The following is a 22667-nucleotide window of genomic DNA, read 5'->3' on the forward strand; positions in this document are numbered from 1 at the left end:
GAATATCACATTTTAATTGAATAATTAGAAATGAAAAAAATATCTGCAAGATGTGTGCCGCGACTCTTCATGCGCACCCAGACACATGTGCCGTCGCCATGGCAAAATTACACGAACTAAGGTATGAATTTTTGTCACACCCGCCATATTCGCCTGATACGGCTCCGTCAGATTTCCATCTCTTCCCAGAATTGAAAATTTTTCTTGGTGGACGAAGATTCACTTCAAAAGAAGAACTGATAGCCGGAGTTAACCACTATTTTGCAGGTCTGGAGGAAACTCATTATCGAGATGGGATCAAGGCACAGATTGGACCAAGTGCATTAATCTACAAGGAGACTATATTGAAAAATAAAAAAAAAAAAGGTTCAGTGATTTAAGTACTATTTTCTATTCCGTTCCAAGAACTTTTCAAACCACCCTCGTACATACTCTGCGGCTCACGGGACTCGCCACCGACTGCCGGCCTGCCAGAGTTGTGCTGTGGACAGCTCGCCTCTGACAACCCACAGTGCATGTCAGCCGCAGTGGACTGCAGTTAGAGAACAGAAGGGTGCCCCACATCACATCGGTTAGGAAGACACCAAAACAATTTTTAAACCATTGAATATAGTAACGGTATCAAAGAATATTGTAATGACAACACTGAATCTTGTTCTGAAATCTGCAAATATATTACAAAACAATCGATTTTCATATAAATCAGAGAATTTCCACATCAAAATGTATCTCATCACTATATCAAATCTACTTAGCAAATGACGCATGATAGCAGTCACATGATTGAATTTCATGTCAAATGGTTCCCAGCTCACCATGCGTTCCACAATGCACACATGACATCAGACATGTCCTTAGAATTTGTAAACTGAGACAGCTGACAGCATACATGTTGGAATTATGTAATACATTTATATCGGATATGAGAAAGTTCCAGAACATCGTTCTAGAATAAGTTATATCGAGTATGTTCGAGAAGTATCGATTGTGGTGACAGCTATGTTTGTGTAGATATGCGTGAGTGATGAGGCGCAATAGATAGTCTTCGTGTGTCTTTTGTAAAGTGAACATATGTATATTTTAATAAAGTATTTTATAAGTAAAAGTGTGAACATGATTCAAAACATGGTAGCAGAGCGTGGTTCTATTATAGAAAAGAAAAGTAGAAGTTAAATATTATATTGTGGCCGTCGCGTGTTATTCAGAAAGTTCAACATGGCTGATATAACTATTCCTGTATTTGATGGCGAGGACTATGGGAACTGGAAGCAGCGGATAATCATGTACCTAAAAATGAAGAAATGCCATACAGTGACTACGAGGGCAAAAGTGAGTTCAGACAACGAAACGTGGGATGAAGAGGACTTCAAGGCTATCAACTATATTTATGGTGCAATCACAAATAAGCAACTAGAATTCGTGAGTGACAAAGAAAGTGCTTTCGAGATCATGAAGAAATTTGATGAATTATATTCGAAAGAGTCTACAGCCCTACAAATATTCTGCAGAAACAAGTTGGACAAATTGAGGTTAAGTGATTACAGTGATACAGGGACATTTTTCAGTGCATTTGAAAAAACTGTAAATGAGCTGAAATCTGCAGGCGCTAAAGTAACGGAAAAGGAGAAGTTAAATTATATGCTGCGAACGTTACCAGAGTCAATGAGCTATATTGGGGACTTAGTGGACGTCTTGAAGGAAGAGGACCAGACAGTTGAATACGTTAAAAGTAAGATTCAATTATTGAATGCAAAAACTGGAAATGAAGAGGTAAAATCAAATGCATTTCACACAGAAAGAAAATTGAATTCAAGAAATCAGGAGCAAGTATGTTATCGATGCGGCAAAGCAGGTCACTTCAAACGTGATTGTAACCAGGGAAGAATAAGTAACAGAGGCACATGGCATCGTGGAGTACATTTCAAAGTAGCGACAGAGGTAATGGAAATATGCAGCGTGGAGGCTATAGCAATGTACAGCGTGGAAATTACAGCAACATGCAGCGTGGAGGTTATAGCAGCAGGCAACGTGGTTGAGGAGAGCAGCATGGTTTTAGCAGTGGTCGGCATCACAGCAAGCAAGGTTACCATCAGAGTGATCATGGTATGAGTAGTTTTATAACAGAGGTTAAAATAGAACAGTAGAGACAAGTAACAACAATCAAATTCAAATCAATTGGTTATTAGACAGTGGCTGTACTGATCATGTTATTAATAATGAGGAATATTTTTCTAAGAGTATAACTTTAAAACAACCTATAAATGTAAAAATTGCTGATGGAAAAATTTTGCGAGCTACTAAAGTTGGTAATGTAATTAGTAATTTTCCTGTCTATGATCAAATGGTTCCAATTAATATGCGAGATGTTTTCTTTGTAAAAGACATAGACAAAAACTTGATCAGTTATGCCAAAATTACAGATAATCACAAAATTGTATCGGTAGGGAATAATGCTAAAATTTTTGATAAAGCTAATGGATTGATTGCGATTGCATGGAAAGAGAGTCGGTTGTATAAAATGAGTAGTACTATTAATAAAGGAGAAGTTAATGTTAATGTTATGAGTAAAGACAATAATATGACAACAAAGGAAAAATGGCACCGCATTTTGGGACATGTTAATTTCAGTTATCTAAATACTTTATGTAAACATCAATTGTTAGATGGGGTTCCTTCAGAACTAGAATCAGAATTTATGAAATGTAAAATCTGTATTGAAAACAAAATGCATAATGTTCCTTTTAAAAATAATAGAACCAAAGCAAAAGAAATCTTATAAATTGTTCACACAGATCTAAATGGGCCTCACTCAACTACTGGAATGCATGGGGAAAGATATTTTCTTTCTTTCATTGATGATTACAGTAAAGCAGCTCATGTTTACACCATAAAATCTAAAGATCAAGTATACAATTGTTTTGTAGAGTATATTAATGAAGTTGAGAATCTCACTGGGAAAACTGTTAAAAAGATAAGATGTGACAATGGGAAGGAATATTTAAATGAAAATGTCTATGAATTTGTGAGACAAAAAGGAATTGTATTGAATGCTTGTCCACCTTATGTGCATGAGCTTAATGGTACTGCTGAAAGGTATAACAGATCCATCATGGACATGTCTCGGTGTCTGCTGGCCGAAGCGTGAGTAGACACGAGATTTTGGCCTGAAGTGGTTTGTGCAGCAGCGTACCTCAAAACAGAACTTTAGCTAACACCATTGAAAAGAAAACTCCTTATGAGATATTACTGGGGAAAAGACCTAATGTTAATCATTTGAAGTTGTATGGGAGTAGAGTTTTTGTAAGAGTACCTGAGCAACTGAGGAAGTCGAAATGGGATAGGAAAGCCGATTTGGGGGTTTTAATGGGTTGTTGTGAAGTAGGCTACAGAGTGCTAATAAATAATAAGATAGTTGTTGCTCGACATGTGGACATTGTTGAAAGTGGTGTTAAATGTATTGGGTTTAAAGATTATAATTCAGTAAGTGAATATTCCTAGTGATTCTGAACACGAAAGTATAGAAAATGAAACTGAACTAATAGAAAAACAGAAGGAAATTGAGAAAAATGAAAAGCTTTCTGATAATCATGAACCAGAGAAAGTACTTGAGTTGAGGAGATCATCTAGAGAAAGAAAACCAAAAATATTAAATGATTATGTTTACAGCAATTTTATTTATGTAAACTTTTGCAGTGCAAATAGTCCGTAAAGCTTTGAGGAGGCGATTAACAGCGCCGAATCAAATTATTGGGAAAAAGCGATGAATAAGGAAATTGATTGTTTGAACAAAAACAAAACATGGGAATTAGTAGATAAACCAGTTGATAAAGAAGCCATTGATGTAAAGTGGGTTTTCACAAAGAAATCAGAAAGTGTTTGCAAAGCAAGATTAGTTGTCAGGGGGTTTCAACAAAAAGAAGTCGTTGAGGATATTTTTTCTCCAGTAACCAATGTGCAAACATTAAAGATTTTGTTGTCATACTGTTGTCAAGAAGGTTTGGTTATAGAACAAATGGACGTGGAGACTCCGTTTCTAATTTGTAAAGTTTTATCTGAAGTTTATGTAAAGCAGCCAAGAGGATATGATGATGGTACGGATAGAGTCTGTAAATTGTATAAAGCATTGTATGGTTTGCGAGAAAGCTCACGAGCTTGGTACAATTGTCTTGACGAGTTTTTAAGAAGTTTAGGTTTTAAAAGGAGTAAATATAATTATTGTCTTTATGTATTGCGAGATGGAGATGTCTTGATTCATTTGATTATTTTTGTCGACGATTTGCTCATTTGCTGAGTGAGAAAAGAAAAAATTGTTAAGATTAAGAACTTATTGTCAAAACGATTTAATATGAAAGATTTAGGTGAGGTAAAAAGATATCTTGGCATCGATATTAATTATGATTGTGAAACAAGAGTTATGAGTTTGAGTCAAGAAAAATATATTGATTCGTTAGCTGCGAAATATAAAATTGAAGATTCGATCTTGTACAAAACTCCAATGGAAGTAAATTTAAAGTTAGAACCAGCGTATGAAGATTGTAATGACGTTAGATATAGAAACTTGATAGGTGCATCCTTGTACGTAAGTTTGGGTACTAGACCAGATATTAGCTATAGTGTGAATTACTTGAGCAGATTCCAAAGTTGTTACAGTAGTACTCATTTTAAATATGCTTTGAGAATTTTGAAATATTTATATTTAACTAAAGATTTGAAATAAAACTATTGTAGGAACGAAAGTGCTGAGATATTAGATTGTTTTGTGGATTCAGATTGGGCAGGTGATAGTGTGGATAGAAAGTCAACTTCTGGTTATGTAATTAGATTATTTGGTAATGTTGTATTTTGGAAGTCAAGAAAACAAGCGAGTGTTACAAAGGCTTCAACTTTCGCAGAATATGTAGCAGTGTCTGAAGCTGTAAGCAAGGTGAAACTTGTACATGATATTTTAGACATTTTTAATGTTAAATTTGAAAAACCTATTGTCATATATGAAGATAATTCAGGGGCATTAAATATAGCGAAGTTTGGTAATTTTACAAAGAATTCAAAATACATAGAAGTGCATTACCATTTTGCGAATGAGTATTATTTACAGGGACTTATTGATATTGTTAAAGTAGATTCAAATGAAAATGTTGCAGATATATTCACAAAGTCGTTATGTAAAGAAAAATTCATTAAAATTAGGAATATGTTAAACATCGCGATATAAATGTAAGGAGGTGTGTTGGAATTATGTAATACGTTTATATCGGATATGAGAAAGTTCCAGAACATCGTTCTAGAATAAGTTATATCGAGTATGTTCGAGAAGTATCGATTGTGGTGACAGCTATGTTTGTGTATATATGCGTGTGAGATGAGGCGCAATAGATAGTCTTCGTGTGTCTTTTGTAAAGTGAACATATGTATATTTTAATAAAGTATTTTATAAGTAAAAGTGTGAACGTGATTCAAAACAATACAGAAAATCGTTGAATGTATGTTGAGTAGCATGTGGCAGTATTATCCATTGAACTGTCATGTTAAGGTGTTCCCATCCATGCTACAGATCAAAAACCACAACTACTACGAACACACTTGTTAATGTTTTGCAGAAATCTAAGCCTTCTGTCCACTTCTCATGTACTTTACGAAACTGAAGAATAATTCAACTCTAACCACTCTATGGATAGGAAAACCTTGGTATTCGTTCCCTCATCAGGCAGTTGTAGGAATTGCATCTGTCCCACCACCTCTAATGACCTCAATGTTGGCAGGGCATTAAACCCAGTCTCCCTTCCTTCTTTTCCTGCAACTATCACTAACGTTTCTGAAGACTCTGTTAACATAATGTTTATGTAGAGGGCACCTGATTATTTAATGTAGAGGCCCTCTCATTCTTTAATCAGGCACTTTAAAAATTTGGTAAGTTGACTACAAAGTCATAAATAGTTTTGTAGTCTACGTAATCGAGTTCCATGCAATCTATATGTAAGTTAGCCATTATAGCAAACAAACTGTTGTTAATTTAAGTTATTCCACCAGTTTTTAAAAAATCTGAAAACTGCTTCCCAACTTCCATATGCACAATGTGGGCTTCTCATAACACCTCATGGACATTGTTACACAGTCTACATCTCCATGCTGAGCATGTGACATCAGATGCCCCCATAGGGTTTGTAAATGGACACAGCTGACATGCATGGAGAAAAACATTGACCATATACCAAGTAACGTGTTGCAGTACTAGCCACTGAATTATCACATTAAGGTGTTCCCATGTCTGACATAGATCCAAAGCCATGACAACAAGGAAACTGGCAGCTCCACACACATTTTGACAAATATAGGTGCCCTATTCGACCCACTCATAAATCAGACATGATATTCTGTATTTTGCTCATGTGGTGCCATCACGGGTCTGTATTTAAAACTGACCAGAAGTCAGGAATGCTAGCTTTATGTTCCAACACATTCCGATAAGATAATCAAAAGAGCAGTTTATATCACACACACACACACACACACACACACACACACACACACAGAGAGAGAGAGAGAGAGAGAGAGAGAGAGAGAGAGAGAGAGAGAGAGAGAGAGAGAGAGAGAGAGAGAGAGAGAGAGAGAGATTTTTCTATAGCCTATCTCATTTATTACAATATTTCCCCTATAACCTATGTTTATTTTTCTTACGATTTCGAACATCTTTTCACTGCCTCATCTGAAATCTACCTTCTTGACAGTCGAATTTGTTGCACACTCTTCCCACCATTGCAGAAATATGGTAGGAAAATACTTGGTAATACCCGTATGTTGGAAGAAACTGCGAGAAACTGTACCAGGAAACCTCTCTCTTAGACCTTTCATTTCATGACAATACAAATACTGTGTTTGTTCTGCATATTATTTATAAAATACTTGAAGATTACATGGCACACATGGGAGTACTACTCATCTAACTTACAAGATAAAGTGCATTAGTCACTGTCATTATTGTTGGGGCTATAGCACACTTCAATGAGAGGAGCATCATATAAAACCAATACACTGCTATGTGCTTTACTGTTTTACATTCCAGGTGCTTGAAAAATGAGTCTGTAGACTTGAAACAGTTATTGGGGTGGGAGTAGGACATCTACAACTTGCTGATGGATATTGCTTCTGGTTTAGACAGGCCCATGTTGGTCACTACCCATAAAGTAACGATATAAGGAGATGTTGACTAAAAATAGCATGCTTCATCAAAGCAAAGTCTGGAAGCACTTCTATGTGTCCTCCTCTGATGTGCCACAGAGCCTGTCGGGAATCAGTTCTGCATCTTTCTCCAATACATCTTACGCTGCAACTGCTGAGGTGATTTCAGATTTGTTGTAGGAATTATGTACGTTATTGTAACACTACATGTGGTACCTCTGTACATCTAGTGTGGACTTATCTTAGGGGAATAAGTTGGAGTGGCAGCATGTGTTTCTTTAAAGACACAAGGTGAGAGATCCAAAATTAAGAGTTAAGGGAAGCAGTATGCAGTGACTGTACCCCACTCAGTGAATAGTACCTCAGGGAAACATGTCAAGTAGAACAGCCTTTGTCCAGCACACACACACCTGTACCTGCACAAACATCCTCTGCCACTTATGTCAGAGTGCCAGTATACCAGAACTTGGATTCTGACATCACAGAGTCAGTGCCAGTTTGCACAGAGCTGCACTTGTATATCTTCGTTCTACACTTTTGTAAGTAGCCTGACATGTCTGAGCTGGATGATGACATCATAGAGCCATTGCCCGAGGCCCATGAGAAAGACAGGCCATGATGGGTATGTCACAGCACATGAAACTGCAGATGTTACAAGTGCCAGCAGCCAATACTGGCAAGGAGCGAGTAACTATTTCAGACGAGTTTAATAATTCTTGACTGCACATTTAAATGCACGCAAGCTCTCAATTGCAAAAGACAAAGATAAGACATTTAGTAGTTACCTTTTCAAATGGCTCCAACCACTATGGGACTTAACATCTGAGGTCATCAGTCCCCTAGACTTAGAACTACTTAAACCTAACTAACCCAAGGACCTCACACACATCCATGCCCAAGGCAGGATTCAAACCTGCGACCGTAGCAGCAGCGTGGTTCCGGACTGAAGTGCCTAGAACCACTTGGCCACCGTGGCTGGCAGTTACCTTTTCAATTACATATTGATTTCCTGTGGGCTTTGCACGGTGCTGAGCGTTCACGAAGTATGGTGGACGAGCCAACTAGTATGATGTCATAACTTTGTTGCACGACCCGTATATCTTGTTGGCCCCAGCCATTGATAGTATTCCAAGTTTTAGATTCTGACGTCATAAAGCTATGTCAATATACTATGGTTGTCATGTTCCACAGCCATCTTGGATTCTGACATCATACTACGGCTGTGCCACTGTTCCAAGTTTCAGATTATGAGATCAAAGGACCAGAGTCAGTACTCCAGGTCAGCCAGTGTGACAATGCACCATCTTGGATTCTGTGCCAGTTTATATTCATGACGATAACCCTGCTTCTATAAGAAACACACTAGCACAGTAGGGCATGGTTTTGAATTTGCCACTATTTTTGAATACCCTGCCTTTTTCTAATTTCCTACGATTTTTTTTTTTAATTTTCTGCCATTTTAAACATTGGGCAAGGAGGGCCTTGTCAAACAGTTAAAGGGGGGGAGGATGGTGGAGGGGTGGAGAAATCCCTTTACTCATCTATGACACTTTGCACCACAAACAGCCCAGAAAATTACTGATATGTTAATCTGGATTTGGCAATGTTAATAATTGAGGGTGACTGGATGCCCTTCCTTTTGCCACCCCATTCCACCCCTTCAAATGGAAATTTGTGTACTATAGTATGTCTTCATCCAGTGGAGATGTGAAAGTGGAAGAACGTTTTAGAAATTTTTGTGGATCGTGTAACTGAGGAGGGATGTGGCAGCCAGTGTGTTCGATTCACAAACGTCAGGTCAGGGCACAGGCAGGGTTGCAGCATAACCGGTTCCAAATGGCAGTTGCTATAAGCACATAGAGGTGCTCTGCATTTGAAGAAATCATGTATCCGGCAAATTACATCTCTCACATGTTTATGTAGAATTTGTAGCCTACCAACATCATCAGTACTGACATGTCTCTGCAGAGGGAATAAAAATTCACTAAATATCTCACTATGGTCACGTTCACAGCAGAGTGCTAAGATTACTACTCACTGGCTGCCAGAGAGTGAGTGCATGACATCAGCTGCACAGAACAAGCCTAAACACAACTGTCTTTGTCTGTGACCCCAAATGTAGTCATGAGAAGCCACCTGAAAACCACATCCAGGGTAGCCAGCACTCATTGTTAATCCACCAGGTAGGTTCAATCTGGGACCCACATGCCTACCAGAATCCCAGATGCAGTTTACTAAAAAGCACAGCTATCTGGGCAGTTTGAAACTATTGTCTTATATAATGACAGCACTTTGTTTAATATATGGTACACAAAAATATGAACATATTTAACATGAGATGTTACAAGCATATACACAGTAGCCTACTAGAAACAGTAACTTGCTGGATTTCCTTTCTTCATGATTCAACATGGGCCATAAAAATCGTAAGTGCACTGGACAAAAAAATTTGTCGCCCCCATCATAAATCATAGTAATACTATGGAACACCAGTTCTATATTTTTAGGAGGCCTCAATGTGGTAGCGAAGATTGTTAACAAATTTCTTTAATAATGCCACATAGAGATGAAGCCACACATAAATGATTAGAGCCCATGAAGCTACCAAATTGTGGGGATACTGATTAATACATTTCACTCAATGTTCCAAATAGTTCCATATGTTTTCTATGGGATTAAGACAGGGTGACTTAATAGGCCAGTCATATTGCAATACATTGGCCCAGCATTTGTCAAACCAGAAACATATACATGGAGCCCTATGAAACTGGCTTTTAAAATACAGAAATATATCAATGAGACTGTTTAAATAAATATACCTGAAGGAGTGGTCCCAACAATGTAAGAGAAACATCTCCATGCTGAACTACACATTCCACATACCGTGGGTTAAACACTCAATAAGACTTCCACATTTTGAAAACAGGCAAATACTCTGGTCATTTAGTGTCAATACTGAATAGTAGAAAGCATTATAAAACTGACCAAAGTGGAGAAAATCTTGCTCACTTGAAGTATTCTTAGAAATTAATCATCATAATATACCTTTTTCCATAATTTTTAAAGAAAGAACCTGTAATATATATACACACACTTCATTTTCAGTATCAAACATGTAAACTTTACTTCATTTTTATACTTTGTTTTTTTGCGGTTTTGTACAAAAAAAATACTAAAGGATTAATACATAATGAGGTTGCACATAGTTGCACATTTTCCCTCCTGTTTTCCTTGGAACTACTTTTCTTTAATTATTCCATGTTCTAAATAACGCATCTACTTCAAGTCTGCAGTGACTGGCTGGTAAATGTATTATCAGCACCACTAATGCTACAACCAATGGGCTTTTTCTTTTTTTATGTAATTCTGATTATTAACCCACTACTCATACAGATGAAACATCTCTCCAGCAGCAGCCAGCACACACTTTCACATATCAGGTGTCTTACTGCTTTAACTGCAAATCATGTGCATTAATTAATGCAAATGTTTGACAACTGAAAAAGTTAAGTGTTCTAACTAGTCAATAATGTTCGTCATGAATGTTGTATCTGAAAGCACTCCAATGAGCTGTTTTGTGTGTTTTATTATTTATACATATGGTTTACCAATTGTGTCACATAAAACAATGTTGATTCCAGACAAATTAAACAGTATGAGATGATAACCGAAGATATGATGAGGATAAATGTGATTTATTTCTGGTGTTTACTGACTACAGCAGAGCAACAGACTGCAATATGTTCCAATATTATTAAACTATTTTCTCTGACATATTAGTTGGAGTGCTATGTCATTATTGTACATTATAAATATGCAGATGTTATGTCACACTTTATTACTATGTATCTCATTTCTAGACAGTGAGAAAGCTGGCATATCTCGTTGAAACAGTAATTTAGCAATTTTGTGTTAACATGGTTCTACAATGTATAAAGTAGAATATTCCATAAATGTCATAGTTATTCCAAAAAATTATCAGTGTAATTTTACACCAATTACGTGTACATATGGTGAAATGTGAAGTGTGGTATCTACCAGGTGAAGTTCTGGATCCATCTGCATAGTGACCCTTGTGTATGCCATTAGCGACTGTTGTTTGTTCCTTGCTATCATTACATGGCACATCTGCCCCTGGAACTATTTACCAGTTTAAGATCTCTGAACAATCATTATATATCTATCTGAAATGAGTGTGTCCAGATTTCTTTTTTTTTACCTAGTCCATGTTATCCTATTATTTTTACTCACCTTCCTTTCCCTACAACCGAAGTCTCTCATTACGTTCAAATTTTCATCTCCCTTAATAAACTGAATAACTTTGTTTAGCTCATCATAAATTCTTTAAAGCTCTTCATTATCTTCAATGTAAATAGGGATATACACTTGAACTATGTGAGTTTACTGTGGTGGGTCTAGGCTTTTGTCTGTCTTGGCTGTGATAATGCTTTCAATATGCTGTTCACTTTGTTATCACAAAAAGAAATCTGGCATTCCACGGGCAGGAGTGTGGAATGTTAGATTACTTAACTGGGTAAGTTCTAGAATTTGAAAAGAGAAGTAAATAATTGAAATTAGGTTTAGTGAGAATTAGAGAAATGCACTAGCAGGAAGAAAAGGATTTGTGGTAATGTGAGTACAAGATTAAAAAAAGAAAGGTGTAGCTGTCATTGTCCTAAAGATTGGTTTAAACAACAGTGCTTTAATGGGTATGGTCCCATGAGAGATGGTACACCATTGCCTTCCTCTGATCTCTGAACAGATGTACTCACAATTATGGGGATCCTACAGTTTAATATAGATTTCAAACCAATGTGCAACTAGGCAATTTTCACATTGATAAGTGCTCCCGAAGGTGAAAGAAGTTAAAAGGGATATATAAAAAACCTAGGAATGACAAAAGATTGAAGCTGAGCTTTTCCAACCCATAGTTTGGCACTTTACCACAGCAATAAAGCAAATAGGGGAAACACACAATCAGGATTCATAATGAATAACAGAACAGAAATGCTGGTAAACTACTATGATAAGCATAGTGAACACATTATCATAACCAATGAAGACACAAAGCTAAGGCGCCCCCCCCCAAAATCCCCAATCATCCCAGATGATGAAAAGATTGGGTAAAATAATGATAAAATCTAAGAAATTATTCAGTTCACTAAAGGAGATGACAATTCAACTGTAATTTGATAGTGGGAATGAGAAGAAAAGGAGAAGTAGTACAACAAGGACATGGGCTGGAGGAGAAGAAGAAAGGAAGAGAAGCCACCTGGTAAACATTTGCACAGAGCACAATTTAACCACTGCAGACAATCAGTTTAAGAATCAGAAAAGAAAGTTGTAGAGGTGGGATAGGCCTGTGGACACCAGAAGGTTTTAGATGGATTGTATAACAGTGAGACAGAGATTATGAATTCAGATTTTAAACTGAAAAACATTACCAGGACAGATGTAGATTTTGGCCGTAATTTATTGGTCATGAAGTACAGATAAAAACTGAAGAAATTGCAGAAAGATGGGAAATTAAGGAGATGGGATGTGGATAAAAGAACAGTAGTCACCAAGAGTTTCAAACAGAATAGGAAGAAATGATTGACTGACACAGGAGGAAGAAATACAATAGGAGATAAATGGAAAGGTTTAAGAAACACAATAACGAAGGCAGCAGATGATCAGATAGACAAAAACACAAATCGTAGAAAAATCCTTATATAACACATGAGATGCTGAACATATCTGGTGACAGAAGAAAATACTTTTAGGAAATTGAGCTGGCAGCAAAGAATGCAGTTAAAAAAAGAAATTGACAGAAAGTGTAAAATGGCAAAACTGGCATGGCAGTGGGATAAATATGCTGTAGTATGCCTGACTATGAGAAAGACAATGCCATGTACAAGAAAATTATAAAAACCTTTGTAGAAAAGAAATGCAGCTCCATGAATATCAAGATCTCTCATGGCAAACAAGTACAAGTGAAATGAGGAAGGAAGCTGAAGCAGAGGTAAACAAGGGAATTAAACTTACCATGTATATCAAAGGAAAATTCAGTTCATAAAATTAGTAAATTATGAGACAGATCTCTGTCTACCCTCTTCCCTCATCCTATCCACAAGTGAGTCCCTTCATCCTAACATTAGTGTGACCTGCCCACCCTTTTCTTTCTGTTTCCTCCTCAATAAGGCAACTACTTGCTCCAAAAGCTAAGAAGAGCATCACTTTAATGTGACTCATTTGACACATTATGCCTCTTGAGGATATTTGAGAACTTACTGACTAGAAAATCTGTCTCACACTTTATTAAACTTATTGTGGAAAGAGAAAATGAAGTAAATGATGATGAGATAGCAGAAGTCACCCTGAGAGAAGGATGTGACACATCACTGAAAGACTTAAGTCAAAGCACTTTGGGCAGATGATGTGCCCTTAAAATTATCCAGAGCCTTCGGTGAACCAGCCATGACAAATCTGTTCCACCTGGTATCCAAGATATATGAGACACGCAACATGCACTCAAACTTTGAGAAAAATGTAATAATCCCGGTACCAAACAAGTCAGGAGTGTATATGCATTAGCAAATCATGAGCTTAATAAATCATAGTTGGAAAATACTAATTCAAATTATCTAGTGAAGAATGGCAAGATTGGCAGATGCCAACCTTGGATGAGTTCAGTTTGGTGTCAAGAGAAAAGTAAGTACATGCAAGGTAATACTGACCTTACAACTTATTTTAGAAGATGGATTTCAGAACAGCAAACCTACATTTTAGCATTTGTAGATTGAGAGAAAGATTTTAACAATGTTGAAGAATAAACACAAGTGTGGATGAAAGGTTATCTACAAGTTGTACACAAGATAGGCTCGAATCAGTGTCACAGCACATGAATGGGAAGGGGGTGGGAGGGGGAGTGTGGGAAGAGTAGTTCAGATGGGCATGGGACAGCACTGTAACCTGTCCCCCAGTTTATTTGAATTGTATGTTGAGCAACCAAAGAAAAAAAACTAAGAAAGTTAATTACAGATTGAATAAAATAAATAAAATCTTTTAAGATTCAGCAATGATATTGTAATTCTCTCCACAATGGCAAAGGACTACAGTATCAGTTTGAACCATTAAAAACTCGGTTTCAGGTTAAGCATGGTTTAAACAGATTTTGAAAGGTTTTTTTATAGGCAACTCCTTCTACTCTTTAGATAAATATCTTAACAAGGACTGTTAGACCAGATTAAGTAAAAATGTCCGTTATATTACAGTTTTGACAGCACTTGGTCACAGCAGCCAAGATTAAGAATTTTGTATATGATAAATTCACTAAAAGTGCATAACAATGTTTCATTCAGACAGTGTATTAATTCTGTAAATATTAACTGTTCCATTTTACCATAATGTATTCACCTCTTTTGACAATCTACTGAGAAATGATCAAGGTACTAAGTATTATATTCAAATGTTTTATATTTTTATGTTATACTTTCTGACATGTTCCACACCCATGAGAATCATCTCATTTTTGGGTCTATAGAAACTGAATCTGACCTAATCTTAATAGAATGGATAGTAATAATAATAATAATAATAATAATAATAATAATAATAATAATAATAACAATAACAATAACAATAATGTCATGTGACGAGGGCCTCCCGTCGGCTTAGAGAGGTTATATGGGAAATGGTAACAAAAGTAAAACAAGGATAATGGAATGCAACCGAATTAAATCAGTCAATGCTGAATGAATTAAATCAGGAAACAGACATTAAAAGTGGTATGTGAGATATGCTATCTAGCAGTGTGATAACTGATAATGGCTAATGCATAGAGGATACAAAATGCAGACTGGCAATAGCAGAAAAAGAGTTTCTGTAAAAGACAAATGTTTTAACATGTAATATAACTATAAGTGTTAAGAAGTCTTTTCTGAAAGTATTTGTCTGGAGTACAATCTCATACGGAAGTGGAATGTGAGCAATGAGCACTGCAGTCCTGAAGAAGCTTTTGGTCTGCGATGCTACAGAAGAATGCTAGAATAACTAATGAAAAGGTACTAATTTGAACTGGGGATAAAGTTGATTAAAATAAAGGATCAGGATTGACTGGATGTCAAGTGGATGTAGGATGCAATAATTTAGTCACAGTATTTCACTCACATTGCTGTTTTCTTAACCATTATGCGACCTACTCGTGTTACCGCTATTTGATTTTGCATTGATAACCCTGTACTCAGCTAATCACAAATTCTGTTCTTTTTACAGCCACATTTCATGAACTGCCCCTACAACTTCATCCTCTGTATTTCTGTATCAAAGTTCCCTAAATTATCTCCCCAATTAAGGAATGCAAAATTCCATGCTATGACCTAAAGGTTGGCAGTTCTCTGGTGATGTTGTTGTTGTTGTTGTTGTTGTTGTCGTCTTCAGTCCTGAGACTGGTTTGATGGAGCTCTCTACAGTAAAGCTGCATGTCCTCGGGAAAAATTATGGCTGTAGTTTCCCCTTGCTTTCAGCCGTTCGCAGTACCAGCACAGCAAGGCCGTTTTGGTTAGTGTTGCAAGGCCAGATCAGTCAATCATCCAGACTGTTGCCCCTGCAACTACTGAAAAGGCTGCTGCCCCTCTTCAGGAACCACACGTTTGTCTGGCCTCTCAACAGATACCCCTCCGTTGTGGTTGCACCTACGGTATGGCCATCTGTATCACTGGGGCACGCAATCCTCCCCACCAACGGCAAGGTCCATGGCTCATGGGGGTAGGTGGTATCTTTCTGAAAAGGTCCCAGCTGGAGATCCTCATGGAGAATTTTTTGTACCTCCAGAATTTTGTACAAGAAGATGACAGCATCATTAAACTGAACAGTGGCACTTCAAGTCCTTGGGGAGTATAACGACTGTAGTTCGTTCTTGCTTTCAGCTGCCTGCTTTACGAAAAAAGGAAGGCCATGTTGCTAAGGAGATCAGTCAATCAGACTATTGCCTCTGCAACTACTTAAGTCTGTTGCTTCTTCTTCTTCTTCTTCTTCTTCAGGAACCATGTGTTAGTCTGGCCTCTCCACATAAATCCTCTAATGTGGGTGTACCCACCATTGGGTTACCTGTATCACTGACATGCATACACCACCCCATCATGGCAAAGCCCATGCTCTGTGGACATTATGATGATTACTTCATACTATCAACTGGATTGGAGGTGATCTCAGAATCTAAACACAACTGTTCTCCTTATTACAGAAGTCTATTTGACCAGGTCACATAAATATAATCAATGATTACTAGATTCAGTGAAATTAAATGGCCATCTTCAGATCATTTGTATTAATGAAAATAGTATGTGTCCACATTTCATAGTTGGTCAGATTGGTATTTTTTTCCTGAAGGTCTCACTTGTCAAAACTTTGATGTAATTTAAGAGTCACACTGGCTCTCTGTATTCTAATGGTATTTCTGCAACAACTTACCTTATATAGAGTGGTTAAAGTGCATGTATGGAGTCAGTAGCTCTTCCACTGCATGCAGGAGAGAAACAGCAGGTAGAAGATGTGGAATAAACTGCAAGGTAAAAACAAATGGTTCAGTTGGTAAAGCATTTTCCATAACGACACAGGACTGAGCTTTGATACAACTCTACTCAGGACATTGATTCTACATTTGCTTTCTGCAAGCTACAATCTGTTTTAACTAACTTCAGGGAAATATTCTGAAAGTGTAAGTGGCTCATTGCTGATTCTCATTTCTTATAGTAGTGACTTTTCTGATGATATGTTATATTACTTTTATACAAAAATTCATGTAGCCACATACCCTTCAGATCTCTGCAATAATGTTTCTAACAGTTTTATCGTACTACATCTATAATCATTAATTCCTCATTCTCCTTGATTATTCATGATGGTTACTCATCAAATATAATACTTTTGACTATGTTGAGGAAAAGTTTTCAAAGAAACTGCCAATACTTCTAGGAAAATATAACAGTTACCCAATTCTTCATAGACTGTCCACTAGTCAAAATGAAAAATTTATTATGACAGTGTTACACCAGAAAGGAAAGAAGATTATGGTTTCCATTCTGACAGAAACATGCTCATTAGAGTTGGACACAAGTTAGAATTGGAAAAGCATGGAGAAGCAAAACAGTCATGCCCTTTCATAAGAACTATCCTGGAATCCATATTAAGTTACTTAGAGAAATCCTGGAAAACCTAGACCTAGATGGCTTGAGGGGGTTTGAACTAGCATCCTCCCCCATGCAACCTCCCCCCCCCCCCCCCCCTTTGGCCCCCACCCAAGCCACCTTACTTTGGGTGTTACACAAGGACAATAACAATGAAATATCTATTTCTTGCTTTGATACTTTCTAGCATATTATGGTCTACAAGAATTTTTGCAATTAATTTTACAAGAAGTTGATCACTAAATAACGTCCGAAGCAAAATTACATTTTGCTGCTTCCTTATACTCTGGGAATTCATCATATTTCTTTTTCTCACTGGGTGATCACCATAACAAAATATCTAAATCCTAACATAATATCTATTGTGGTTGCAAACACAACCTAATACAAATTATAAGTTTTTTGTTCTCTTAACTTTGTCACTGGTTTAGTACAGTTTCCCACTGAAAATTATTATTCAGCAATTGCCTGTCTTCCATTGTGAAAGACATGAAACAAACTGAAGCATACATGTACAGATGAAACAAGTTTTTAAAAAGTAATTCCATAGACGGCATTAACAGTTGACTATTGTTAAGTCACAATATTCTGTCTGAGCTTAACATAATGTGACCCTAAAAGGAGAGTGAATACAGGCGTTCTCGCCTAGTTGCACTGATGAATCCTTCTCTGGAAGGCAGGTGAGTAATATATTCATTTTGGAGTGATATTTCAACAAGTTTCTTACTTATCTTCACCATAGGTCTTTGCGCAGATCTAGAAGCAGCCCTTCCTACACAGCTCTGTAATATGTGCTTTTAAGACGTTCAATTATTGTTTGACAACTCTGTCTTTCAACATTATATACTCTCTAAAGAAAGATAATAAAATTTCCCAAAATGTAACAAAGAATATTGGTGCTGGAATTCACACAAGCATAAATTTACTGTGCATAGCACTCAGTATTATTTGTGGCTACTGGTCATTTCCTTGGAGTGAGAACTTTGCTGTTTCAAGAAACCTGAAGTAACTAACAATTCAGTAAAAGGAAGAATTTGACCTATCAACCACACATTGGCTCAGATCTGTGAAATAAAGGTGAATTGGGATGTGATGTCATTTGTACAGAGACACAATAGCCATTCTTGTTATGGTGGGTATATTACACATACTGAATTTTGATGAATGGTTTATGTTCAACATTTTGATTGAGGCAGTTAATAGGCATATAAACGTCCAACATATTACTGACTGTTGGAGTCTGACCATCAGTGATAACCACCACTGCAACACAGTCTTTGTCCGAAGTAAACACATATTTCTTTAAAATAGTGAACATGATCAAGGTTACATTTGATACACATACGCTAAGTGGTAAGCCCAAGATATATGCCCATAAAGAAAATAGCTTTACTAAGCTTACTGTTAATGACTGAGCTATTTTCAATAGGACAGTTCAGCATTTTTAAATTGCTGCTTATGTTTGTAACACCAATGTCACGGCATCCCGCTGTCAGTGGACACTGGACTTGTAAAAAGCATCAAGTTCTAAGAGTATAGCTTTTTAGGTGTATAATAATCCTCACAAATCTGCCAAACAGTGACTGCCTCCAACGCAAAACTTGTGCTAAAATAAACTAGTGCTTAATATACACCAGGTAAGAATGACATCACATTGTTAATAAGATATTACTAGCTCTCACTAAAGAAAGATTTTATTCATACCAAAGGTTGTTTAATACTTTAAATGATCTGATTGTGCATTGTTAGTGACACACTGTTAATAATTACACAAAAAACTCATTTTTCTATGTTGCACAGATTCTTGTGAAACAGGCAAAAAAGTGTTCTCTCTTTTGAAATTAGTTACTTCATCTTAATGTTATAGTGAGATAGGTCTTCAACTGTCGAACTAACCAATAGATTTATTACTTCCCCCAAGATGATGTCCATCCTACTCAGTGAAAAAAACCTTTTTTGTTGCCAGATTTAGAAAAACAGCAAAAATGTCAATGGAGAATTCACACATCACAAAATGATGTGAACCATGGCAAATGAATAACATGAGATGAAAAACATTAACAAGATTTTTAATAACAGGAAAATATTGCCACTAAAATATTATTCAAGTCAAAATTTTAATTAAGCAATATACACAATACAATATGTACAAAAAGTGTACGTAAATTATCAATACGTAGAAAGTAAGGCAGAACTGCTGTTGATCATACAATGACCATGACACAGAAACACACACAAAAGCACGAAGAACTGATGACGAAAAAAAAAAAAAAAAAAAACGGACAAAACACTTGGACAAATTAATAGTGCAAAAAAAACTGTCACCTTCCAAACAAACCTAGATCTCGGCCTATGGTGCAGAGCAGCCTGTCACCATAGCCCAAATCCAGGAATGCGGCCACGCACTAGCCATCTCCAATAGGAATGCTTCACTCAAAATACCAATTTCTGTTGTGTTGTTAATTTATTCCCATGAGAATCCTTTAGAATTCTGAAGAAATAAATATCTTACATCGATTGAACTAGCAGGTGCTTACATACAAACGCAAACTATCCCGTGAGAACCTATGTAGGTAGTTTCTTAATACTTACAAAGTTTCTAGGACCAGCTGCAAGTGATGTTCCTCGGAACATATTTGTTCCCTACGTGTCGCTCCGATAGGGATCGCAAAGACAAGATTACACTAATGACAGCACGCTCATATGCATTTAAAAAATCTTTCTTCACGCGATCCATATGTGGATGGAACGACGTCCTGGCACAATGAGACTTACCCTCTGCCATGCGGTTTGTAGAGTGTAGCTGTAGAAAATTAATCAGCCTAACGATAGCCAATAGCAGCTCAGGAATTACAGGAAAAACAGCAATCCTAAACGGGTCCTCAAGACCAAGAATAAACGAAGCTGTACGTTACTACCAGACTAAGTACTACATACTTTAAGCGCTTTGCGATAACAATAACTTATTATCAAACACTGATCAATGCTTACGCAAAAAAAAATTAATTTGCCTTTTTTTGCAGTACGCATTACGCTTTGAACAAGTTCTCCGATACTTCAGTTTTAGCAACTATGCTTCAAAAACATTACTACCGTTATTTCACACAAATGTATCAGTATACTGAATTTTGTTTGTTTCCTACACCAGTACCCGGTGAATATCCAAACAGTATTGCACGACTCCGACATTAGCTGAAATATTTGATATTCGATACTGTAAATCAAGGCGAAGATCTTATTTTAGCTGTATAAATACATTTCTGTTACAAATGGTGCATATCACCAATCTGAAATTTCCTTCACTCACAAATCTTGATTCTCATGCGACGAAATGTCGTCTGCAGAAGCATGTAAACAATAACACTCGTGCACGCTGCCAACCTCACACCTGTTGTTCTGCGGAATCACCCTCGTCCTCATGCCTCATGAAGCGAAATAAAACAAACGTGCCTCTCGTCGGATCTTTAAATAGTTCGAAATTGGGTTCCAGTTATGAAATAAAGAGCACTATAGCGACAAAACCATCCACATTTCTCACATAGCATTTGTACATCAACGGAACGATTGTGCTATTTTTTCAGTTTTATAACTCGTTATTAGTCTCAGCGGTGACATGACATTTACATTTGTTGAAGCAAATTAAGAATTGCTTAAAACTGGAAGTGTGAAATTTTTACGCACTATAGATAGTTTAATAACCATTTAGACATCGGCACTTTTATATCAGGAATCTGAAATTCTTTGCTATTCAATCCTAGTAATCGATAATAAAAAAACTAATAATGCAAAAATATAAGTTTTCCTTCATTCCTATTTGTTTCTTATTGGGGGGGGGGGGGGAAGAATTCCACAAGAAAACTAGGAAGAAAGCTGCCTTTCATACTATTTTAGACATTTTGTGTTATAACAATATGCTGAGCACAAATATGCGATAGGTAGAGCCTATATATGTATACACATTGACTACAACCAGACCTCTGTGATATGCATGTGTAACTTAAGACTTTTGAACTGATCGATAATAGCGGGTAAAATTTGAAAACAGCTCTTTCTTTTTAGCGACGAATTAACTTTCAGTTTCCAAACTTGGTAGACCTTGGCCGTCGAATTTGCCTCTCCCCTCGCAGCTCTGGTAGCAGAACTCTGCTGCCAAAATGCTTGTTCATTGAGTTTCTGTTCTCACAACAGAGCACTGCTAGTGCTGGTTGATAAATTAATTCAACACTAGGATCATTCGTTAGCTCCTTTTTAGAGGAGGCAAAAACCTTGTACAATCAGGACAATTTGTGGTCTCTGACATTTCTGACGAGTTCACATTCAAATTTAAATTTTTTCATCACATTATTGACATTAACTCAACTACGAGTCAGAGCTATGCAACTACCTACAGGTACCTAAATGTTAAAAAATTACATGTTTGTTAACAAATTTGATGGATATACATCTACACATTCAGCAATGGATGAAAGTGGGCACTTTATATCAAGAAATTGATAACATATGTCCCATATGAAAAAATGCAACACACAAATCATTTAACATTTGTCTTTTTTTTCCAAAATTTCTTCTCATTTTCAATTTTTTTCAGTACAGATGAAATATAATATATTTGGATATTTATTGCTACTCCATAATTACTGAGAGTAGCCTATACAGTTCAAGAGAAACCAGATAAGTTTCAATTTGTACTGTGATTTGATGTTTTTTGACACTTCATATACACAGAAGCAACTGTTCGTGAAATACCTCATTTTTCCCTCAGATCACTAACTATTTTTTCCTTAAGTATCATGATTACTTGAAGAATTTTTTTTTCAACTCTAGACTTCGTGCTGGTCAATTTGATACTCCATTTGTCCATTTCCCACTCGTCATTTGGCTATGAAAATTCGCCATGCTAACCATTTTGAAATCTTATTTCTACTTTCCCCACTCGTATCTCTAGATAAGGTAGACGTTCATGGAGGAATAATCATCATTAAGTAGATGAAAACATAATTTCTTGACGAAATTCTCATTCGTTCAGCATGGCCTACATCGCAGTAAAATAGGCGACTGCTCTGCCCCAGTTCTCACAATCGTAATAGAGCTATGAGTTTCGGTAGTACGCTCTAGAAACGGCTCAAGATTCTTGTGATCATGTCAGTAACAAGGTGTACAACTCCCAGAGAAACAGTTCCGCTGAATTTCTGCAGACTACTTTCATACACAGGGTGTTAAAAAAGTAATCCATACTTTGACAGGTTGTAGTATGAAGCAAAACAAGAAAAAAAGTTTAGTAAAGAATACCTAAGAGCTACGAACTCTTGCTCAACAGAAGAG

General features: G+C 36.7%; 1 protein-coding gene across 5 annotated transcripts in view; it reads right to left on the reverse strand.

Moving 5' to 3' along the window:
* Window positions 1-22667, reverse strand: part of LOC124615573 (UDP-glycosyltransferase UGT5-like) — a 156569-nt gene that overhangs the window by 97594 nt on the left and 36308 nt on the right. The window contains exons 1-2 of one of the 5 annotated variants that reach the window (XM_047143554.1): window positions 20653-20779; window positions 16630-16720 (exon numbers count right to left, since the gene is read on the reverse strand). The gene's annotated coding sequence lies outside the window, so the exon portion shown is untranslated. The other 4 variants (XM_047143558.1, XM_047143557.1, XM_047143556.1 and 1 more) reach the window with 4 other exon arrangements.

This window comes from Schistocerca americana, chromosome 5 (genome assembly GCF_021461395.2).
Source record: "Schistocerca americana isolate TAMUIC-IGC-003095 chromosome 5, iqSchAmer2.1, whole genome shotgun sequence".
Classification (NCBI taxonomy): domain Eukaryota; kingdom Metazoa; phylum Arthropoda; class Insecta; order Orthoptera; family Acrididae; genus Schistocerca; species Schistocerca americana.